The sequence below is a fragment of the Cibotium barometz genome, chromosome 63, assembly GCF_041138505.1.
Source record: "Cibotium barometz isolate CiBa-2024 chromosome 63, ASM4113850v1, whole genome shotgun sequence".
In the NCBI taxonomy this organism is placed as follows: domain Eukaryota; kingdom Viridiplantae; phylum Streptophyta; class Polypodiopsida; order Cyatheales; family Cibotiaceae; genus Cibotium; species Cibotium barometz.
The window spans coordinates 14,745,869-14,755,879 of record NC_141108.1 but is presented as its reverse complement, the minus strand read 5'-3'; positions in this window follow the sequence as shown (position 1 = coordinate 14,755,879).

Sequence of the window (10,011 nt, the reverse complement as noted above, 5' to 3'; positions counted from 1 at the left end):
AGATGCCATAGAATTTGTCAAAAGGTGCAAAGAATGTCAGCGTTTCGCTATCCCACAACCTCCCCACAACAAAAGGACAAGATGCCGCTCACCCCTATTATTGTAAGACAACCATTCGAAAAATGGGGAGTAGATTTTGTTGGACCTATTAGTCCAGCAGCACATCCATCCCACTGATATGTGATCGCACGGACTATTTCACAAAATGGGCAGAAGCCAGAGCCTCAAAGAGAGCTGATGCACAAACAACAACAAAATTCTTATACGAGCAAATTATATCAAGGTTTGATTGCCCATTAGATTAGTTAGTGATCGCGGCTCACATTTTAATAATGAGGTGATTGATCATTTACTTGTGGGATTCTTAGTGGTGCTAAGGCTAGGCAGGCCAAAGCTAAACAATTACTCCAGAAGAGACTGATACATGTCAACATGGCTTTTGTGACTCTCTTTGATGAAGAAGAACTAAACATTGAGCTAGCACGACTCAGGGTGTGGGACTTACTATAGCTAAAGGCCATGCAACGAGCATTGCACTAATAGATACGAGATCAAGTCACAACTTGATCTCATATGAAACTTGGGTAGCATTAGACAAATCACGCCTTGAACCCACTGATGTGCAAGTACGCAGTGTGCACTTAATAACTACGAGAGATGAAGGATTTTTAAGTGTTAACATTTCCATCAGAAGTAATTCCTTGGTCGAAAAGGTGTTTGTCATGCCTGCAAGTTCCATGGAAGAGGAAATGATTCTAGGACAATCTTGGATCTGCTCCAGCAAATGCAATATCCAATGGGAAGAGAGGACAGCGTTGTTGAGCGAGGGCAATAAGGTCATGTCCATACCCTTATAGAGCTTGAAAAATAGAGGAAATATCCTTACTTGCCATGATACTGGAGGTGGCTATGGTCGGGGGTGCTGAAGGTGTGAGAGTAGCAAGTGACACAAGTACAAACGCTTGGAAGATGAAGCTTAAAAAACTCAAAAATGGAAAAGACAATGGGAAAAGAAAACTTGCCTATTTATAGCCAATGGGATCATGGTGGTGGCTGGGAGATTAGTGCATGTGATGTGGCAGTATCTCATTGACCTTGGAATGCAAGCGGTGATCATGCCTGCCATTGCCATGATCACATCAACAATGGTTGTGATCACATCAGTGAATCATGCCTGCCATTGCCATGATCACATCAACAATGGTTGTGATCACATCAGTGAATCATGGTGCCAATCACGTTAAGTGAGATGCATTAGAATATTATAATTCAAGCATAAGCAATCACAATACATCCTAAGGTCTCAATATAATTCAGTTTTGGTCTGATTCTGTAGAATTTAAAATCACGATGATAGGACTATAAATTTATAGGCATGTGAGGTTCCAAAGTGAAAGATAATGCATAGTGTGTGTCATATATGGCTTCTAAGATGAATTTGGGAAAATGTGGTGTGATGTGAATTTGGGGATCAAAAATCACGCCTTGAAGTGATTTTGATTTAGGAAAATGTGGTGTGATGTGATTTTGAGGATCAAAAATCATGGCCATGAATCTGATTAGATTGTGAGTGAAGTTATTTCTAGAGGGTTGCTAGTAATGTTAGAACTTAGTTTTTTGCAAGTTATTCCTCCGGAGCTTGTTCTATAGGATCATCATTTCCTTATTGGCTTGATCCTATCATTGCTTAAACAACCTAAGTGTATCTAGATGAAGCCCTTGATGTAGAAGAGGTTTGTTGATATAGCACTTATAGTTCTTCTGTGGAACATAATAACTCTTGCTCCATCCATTGAATCAAATTGTCTATAGACTTTGTAGCAGGTTCTTGTGTGAGCATGCCTTGTTTGGACATGTGTTCTTGTGTGTCTGCATGACACCTTTACCCTTGGGGTAGGGAATTATGTAATTCACTTGTTTAACCCCAAGGGTAAAGGTGTCTGCATGACACCTTTACCCTTGGGGTAGGGAATTATGTAATTCACTTGTTTAACCCCAATTTGATTGGTATCTTGTGTGATGTTGAGTTGGTAAGGTTCTTCTAGATTTTGTTTAGGTTCTTGTGGCTTCCTAGTCACATCTTCAGTGTGGGCACTGATTTGCATCACCATTCCTTTGACCTCTCGGCCATGATTTTAATGAGGGTAGGTTTTCGACTTAGTTTCTTTTTGGTACCCACAACTTCTTTGTCACTTGGTTTGGGAGGGTTGATTTCCTAACAGGGATCCATTTGATATAGTATTTTGGGTGATTGGCAGTTGATGGGCGAGGTCCTTGCATGGATGGATTTACTACATTGCTTCATTGTTTAGGCACCCAGATCTTCTTGTTTCCTTCATAGTATCCTTGGGCCTATAGCAGTCATTTGGGAACCCAACATTGATGAACATGAGGCCTCTGGCTCGTAAAAAGTTGCTATGAGTTGGGACTCTCACCTTGAGTTGACAAACTGGCCTCCTTTCTTTCAGTTACTTGTGGTTCTTTTGGGGCGAGAAAACATAATAACATCCTAGGTGGCTTTAACTGTTCAAACTCTAGACTGTTGCTTGAGTCTAGGGAACTCCACAATGGAAGTATATATCTAGATCCCTTGGATGATAAGTGTGTCATCCTAGGTGGCTTTAACTGTTCAAACTCTAGACTGTTGCTTGAGTCTAGGGAACTCCACAATGGAAGTATATATCTAGATCCCTTGGATGATAAGTGTGTCATCCTTTGCTCCTAGTCCACTCCACATTCCACTTCAAAATGGCACTATAGATCTAGATCCCTTGGATGATAAGTGTGTCATCCTTTTCTCTCAATCCACTTCATAGTCCATAGCTAAAATCCAACTTTGTCCAAGAAGCATTTCCTCTTCTAAGGCACCTACAAGCATTACAAAAACCTTACATGGCCAAGGGTTAATATTGGTGGAAATATTAACTTTTAAACTTCCCAAGGCCCCTACTGTTCTTGCATGCACACTTTTAACTTTGGCTAACATTTACCCTGACTTTGGTATCTTTAGACTCACCCATGTTTCATATGAGAGTAAGTTGTGAATTGCCCCCAAGTCAATCATCACACAAGAAGATTTGTTGTTCTTCCCTCCATAGAGATTTTTACATTTGAGAAGAGCAGGCTCTATCTAAAGGTCCTTGACGCATCCTAGCCATTGAGCATCCGTGGGTTCTCTCCTAAGGATATCATTGTTAGCATGATAATGCTTTTTCTTCATCCATTTTAAAACTTCAACCTTGTAGTTGAATCTTAAGCTTCTTGCTCGTAAATCAGGTTCAAAATCTTGCTCTTTCAAAGAGCTCTCCCATGATTCATCCATCACAAATGGTCTTATCATGCGCACCATGTGACATTTTGTCCTTCCAATTTGATTCCACAAACTTTGTTTCAGGATTTCCCATAACATCCATCATGGCTAGTACATACATCCAATTCTCACAAAAATCATCATTCAGAAGAGGAGCATACAAGGTGCTCTTCTTCTTGTGACACTTTTGGTTGTTCATGTGGGTTGCACATGGTTGTATCGAGGTTGTTCTTTTTGTGGTATGTCATTCCTTCCTTCAACCAATTCTAAATCTTTGAATTAGTTCTGGTAGGTCATTCCTTCCTTCAATCAATTCTAAATCTTCCTCGAGAGGTAATGGCTTGCATTCTACCTTCCACCCAATCCTTTAAATCAGTCCAACGTCAAGGTTTCCTCTTAGCCAAGTTCCAATTGGCATTTTTACTATGAAATGTTGTTAGCTCTACCATATCTCTAGGTGTTCGGTCTTGACCAACATCATTATTGTATAATTCTATGACAAGATTTGTTGAGTCATACAGAGGATATTATCCTCCTTCCTCAAACATCCTTGAGAATAAATTATTTTTTCCTCCTTCTAAGGTCCTCTCACCCTCCTCATTGCTATGTTTTGACACAAGTTTTGGCACCTTCAACTATTTTGTTTCCCATGGTGTAGAATGTTTTAGTAGCCCAATTGACTTTGAATTAGTTATGGTAGGTCATTCCTTCCTTCAGCCAATTCTAAATCTTCCTCGAGAGGTAATGGCTTGCATTCTACCTTCCACCCAATCCTTTAAATCAGTCCAAAGTCAATGTTTCCTCTTAGCCAAGTTCCAATTGGCATTTTTACTATGAAATGTTGTTAGCTCTGCCATATCTCTGGGGGTTCGGTCTTGACCAACATCATTATTGTATAATTATATGACAAGATTTGTTGATTCATACAGAGGATATTATCCTCCTTCCTCAAACATCCTTGAGAATAAATTGTTTTTTCCTCCTTCTTCTAAGCTAGTCTCACCCTCCTCATTGCTATGTTTTGACACAAGTTTTGACACCAACTGTTTTGTTTTCCATGGTGTTTTGTTCAGGGTAGAATGTTTTAGTAGCCCGACTGGCTTGTAGCCATTCCTCAAACATCTTTTGACTTTCCCAGACTAGGGCTTATGCAGCCTATAGTTTCTTTATTTCCTTATGGGAATTTAGGTACTCATCCACCGCTCTTGGTGTCTTGGATTTATCAGAGCTAGTTCAGCTTCCTTTCATGTCACCATTTCTTTTTTCTTGTTAGCACATTATCCTGGCTTGACTCTATGGTTGCACTGTCAACCATTCCCTCATCTAAACCATCATGAGTCTCACCACACTATAGAGTCTTCTTGTCCCACCTTCTTTGCCCTTCTTCTTCTTCCCGTCATATGAGTAGAAGAATTAGCTAAAGGTTCTACATTGTTTTTTAGGGTCTTTAGTGCTTGTGCATGAGTCATGACATTAAGTGGTGTTGCCACACCACCCTTGTTTTCACCTTAATCATTCGGAGCCCCATGGATGGATTAGTGGTCATTGAAGACTCTCTAGTGCCTCTATAAGGATAGCCCTTGATGAGATGGTCAGTTTTGCATTTTACACAACTCAAACCTAGGTGTGTAATGATTTTAGTATTTTACGAGTTCATCACATTACCTTGTGAGGACACTCAGCCACATGGTGAGGTACTTAGCAGTGATATCATTGCAACAATAGGGATCTCCTTGTTGTGGCATAATCTCCTTGCCCTTCCATTGTGCTATAACCTAGAACATTGGCACTAGTGTGTTCCCTTGCATAAAAAATACTCCAAGGTTACCTCCCAAATGTCATCTAACTCCTCCATGGTTTGCCAAGGTTCCCATCCATATTCTCCTTCTTCTGGCACCTCTTTAATGATCATTTAGTTTATGCGAGGCTCCAGTGTGGTTGTGGTGGTAGGATAGGTGGCATTATAGGCACTTCAGGTACTCTATACATTTCCCTCATCTGGTTTTGCATATTTGATAGATTTTCTCCTAGAGCATACCCTTTCTCAGGTGGTACAGGTAAAGCTAATTGCTACCGTGTAGAAGGAAACTGAGGTATTTGAGGTGCTTGTAGCTCTTGTGTCTAATGGGGGTACCTACACATACTCGTGTCATAGTTTCCAAGTCGTATATAATTCAATGGGTGAGGCCTCAACTGAGGACACTCAATGTGCTTGTGTGATTTTGTCGATATATTGAGCACCATACCAACTCTCATCGAGGATATAAATGTTGGTTTGTGGGCACATCCCTCACCTCTTTTAGCTTTATCTTATCTAGAAGTGCAGTGCTTAGCTCATCCAGGGTCATATCCTTTATTCGCCTCTCTGTCGAGGTTGTCACACTTATTCGGCTCAACGTATGTAATGGAGCTAGTGATAGATTAAGCATCATCAGGTTGTGGTAACTCAAGCATATTATCTTCAAAGTCAATGGCTAATTTGCAACAATCATCAAGAAATGTAAGCTTAGCCAAACAATTAGTCATGCATCCTCGTGTCTCTTACTTCCCTATGAAAGCATGGTAGCTAATTGCTCATCTGTTAACCTCTCCCTAGGTTTACACCTTAAGTTTAAGTTTTTCGAACGTGAGATATAATCTCTCTCATAGACTCATGCTCTTCTTGCTTAATGTTATATAATTGAGCCATTGGGATCCACTTATCTTCGCTTTGTGTAAACCTTGGAACAAATACACTCTTAAGCCATGCAAAATTAATCATGACATCTTGCTTATAAGCGATTGATACGATTGGTGCGTTTTTACTTCTAGTGTAAGGGAGAATGTAAATATTTTTGTTTGGTCTCACTGAACGGACCACAAGTTTCACACATCAATTCAAATATCTCAAGATGTTGTATGGCATCACATCACCAGAGAATTTCTACATTAATCTTACCACATGGTTGGGGTTAACTGGTGTTGCTGGTGTGCGGTACCTAACTACCTAGCTAATTTCTCATCTATTAACCTCTCCCTAGGTTAACACCTTGAGTTCAAGTTTTTTAGACATGAGATATAATCTCTCATAGACTCATGCTCTTCTTGCTTAATGGTATATAATTGAGCCACAGCCACTTATCTTTGCTTTGTGTGTAAAGCTTGGTACAAACACATTCTTAAGCCGTGCAAAATTAGTCCTATCATCTAGCTTATAAGCGATCAATACCATTGGTGTGTTTTTACTTCTAGTGTAAAGGAGAATGTAAATATTTTTGTTTGGTCACTGATTTCGGAACATAAGTTTCGCATACCAATTCGAATCTCTCAAGGTGTTGTATAGCATCACATCACATACCAAGGAATTTCTACATTAATCTTGCCACATGGTTAGACTTAACTAGTGTTGCTCTTTATGGTGGTGCCAATGAGATACCTAACTACCTAGGAACCCCCCTTCCTACCTATTCACCCATTCTTAATAGGTCAACAATGGTGTTACAACTCCCAGGTGAGGGGTGGGGCTGCGTATGCCATCCTTTCTATGTGGCTGATCCTTGCCTCAGCCACTTGGGCTCCAACATGTTAATTTACATGTACCCTTGGGTTAGATGGTATCGGAACAACTCCCATATTCATGTTCATATCATCATTCCAAGAGTGCTTCTCCTAGGTTCCCCTCTTATAACAACATGCCTCTCATATACTCCTCGAACTCTAAAGTTCTTAACATTGCATCTACTTATTTCTTGGTGTAAGTTTTCTCTAAATTTTCTCTTAATAATCATTGTTGCCTCAAGGAGGTGCTGCAAGAGCAGTCTGGTCTTCCTAAGACTCCTCTGAAATAGGCTCTAGAGGTTTATTTCTTGTTTAATTTCCCTAGCACTGCCTCATGCAATCAAGTCCTCTTCTCATGCCTTAATCCACTGAGTTTAGAAGAACCTTCCCTATGCATTGCCGTATTAAAGGCACATCTCTAAGCTAACTCCCTACAGAGATCTAGGCTAATCTTCTCTTGTTCAAGCCTTCTAAGTTAGGCTTGTGCTTCCGTCATTATTTTCTCAATCTCTAGCTCCCTAGAAGTAGGGAAAAAAATTTCCCTCGTCCTTTGGGCACTTATAGAATCCCTTTGAATTTTGGGAGTAAGTTGTGGGTTAAGGATTGCCTTGTACTCCCAATCTTGTGCTTTCTTCTCTATCCGAGCTCAATGGTTATCCCTTGGCATAACCTGTAGAGCTTCCCTTTCAAGATCATAATTATATCCTAGGACTCCTCGGGCTAAGCCCATGAACCCACCAGAGAGTGTTGGTGGAGAAGAAGTACCCTTCTTCCTGCCCTTTTTCTTGTTAAAAGGGTTCTCCATAGTTTCCTCACTAATTTTAACGATTTAAAAGAATTTAGCCTTTGCAAAGAAAACACTCCTTTGTGTACTAGCCATATGAGCTAACCCTAAGCTTCTCTGGTAAAAGGATCTTGGTTGGTTAGATGTGCTGTTCACAGGGGCAATGTCATCACCAACAACAAGTCTTTTCGCCAAACTTAAGTGCATAAAATGGTTTTAACTGATAAAATTGTTGATTTTCACACAATTGGAATTACCCAGGTTTGTAATTCCTAGATTTTTCAGAATCATAGACGTGCTCAGAAATTATGGGTGGGATTACAACAAAAATCACGATAAATTTTTTTTATTCTCAGCTATAGGTACCCCTAGTGTTAGGGAAACCTTAGAAATACCCCTAAGCACTTATCTTGATGGCACTCAAGGTCTTAGTTAATATGATCTTGTAAAGTCAGGTAATCCTCACGGCCCTGATCCTCTGTAGAATCATGATGATGAGCTTTACCCAAACAAGTTCAATGAATCACGGCCCTGATCCTCTGCAAAATCACGATGATGAGCTTCACCCAAACAAGTGTAATGAATGTTTATATGAGTTCCTTGAGGTCCTTGTTTGGTAGTTGCTTCAGATCTCTCTCTTATCAAATTATCAAGTGGGGTCATTGTGATTGGTAATGTGAAAAATCATGCCATGAAAAAAAAAATCATGGGTGTGATTTGAAGGCATGATTTATAATATGGGCAGTGTGATTAACAATCACGGACCATGATCACGATTGGATAAGATAAGATAAGATAAGATGAAATCTATCAAAGATAAGGCGTGTTTAATGCATAATCTTGGGGTTGGCGAGATAGTTGGAATTAGCAAAGAATCATGGTGTGATCAAATAGCATAGGCGTGATTTTACAGACTATAGAATCACGGTGACATGATTCCACAGGTTTTGACCAAAAGTCACTAGTTTGGGGGTGAAAATCTTAATTTCTTTAGTTTGAAATTCCAGATTGTTCCTTTACAACATGAATGTTCAAGTGAAAGAAGGCAATAGGATCAATGGCTCTTTATTTTTTAAATTTTTTAAGATTTTCAAAAAATACAAAAATGGGTTTTCCATCACGGTGTGATTATTGAGTTCCCACCATGCAATTACAAATGCAAATGCTTTGTTTGCTACTTTTCTAACTCTTAAACAATGCAAACAACCATTTTAAATGCTAAAACAATAAAAAACAGCCCTTCTTTTTCTCTTTTTTCTCCCTTCTCATCACAACCTTATCCATAACTTATCCTCTTCTCAACCAATCACACAGCTTCAAGAAGTCATGTTAAGGGAAAGGGACTTGTAAGAAGATGACAAGGAGTAAAAAATAGAGTAAAAAGAGACCAGTGGTTCCCCGGTGCAGTGCCAAAAATGTTACAAGCCACACTACTTGTCCTCTATTGCAATGGATAATGCTTACCTTAACACGTTGGGAAACTTGCCAGCATCTAAGGTCATATATATGAAGACTCCAAGCTGTGCTAGTGGTAGCTAGCTCCACTCCTTTGCCTCCTTCCTCAAGCTATCTCACCACATGTGGTAAGTTACCTCTCCTTATACAAGGACACTTACTCCTTTCTACTCTCACATTCATGAACACAACTATAAGAGGAACATGCACCAAGAATGAAGCTCTCTCTCCTCTCAACTCTCTCTCTCTCTCACCATAGACATAAGATAGCAAAGGAGATAAAACTAAACTCAACTGGCACAAGGGGGGATTGTGTCTTGCATTATGATAATTTGTTTTTTATATAATTGGCTCTTATTCACACACTTGAGCACCCAAAACTTCAAACAATATGAACTAAATGATTACAAGATACATAGGTTTGGGCATTGCCAACCATTCTCATAGTTACAACATTTAGAGTGCCATTTCATGACACTTATTGTGCTATCTCTTTATGTAACGGAGAGATGGTAAGTTAACCTCAAAATGGGATTAATAATCATTACCCTAAGTGAAAGACTTTAATGGTTTAGAGACATGGTTATACAAAAGTAATTGAGTTCCTTCCTAGTCCACGAACACCAAGTGAAGAACTTAATCACAACATTTATAAACTAAAAAAATACTTTAATCAAAACCCTATTTCATACATAATTGGCTTACATAAGTGGCATTGCTTCATTGTGAGCATTCCTTTAAAAAATCCAACCCATTGTTAAGAATGAAAAGAAACTATGTCAAGAAAGCCTATTTGAATCATTCACTAGATAGTTATTAAAAACATTTAGCAAACTAGAGATAAGTTTATGGGATTTAGGCAAAACTCAAGTAATAGGTCACTTTTTCTACTATTAACATCAATATAGCATAAAATATGACTTGA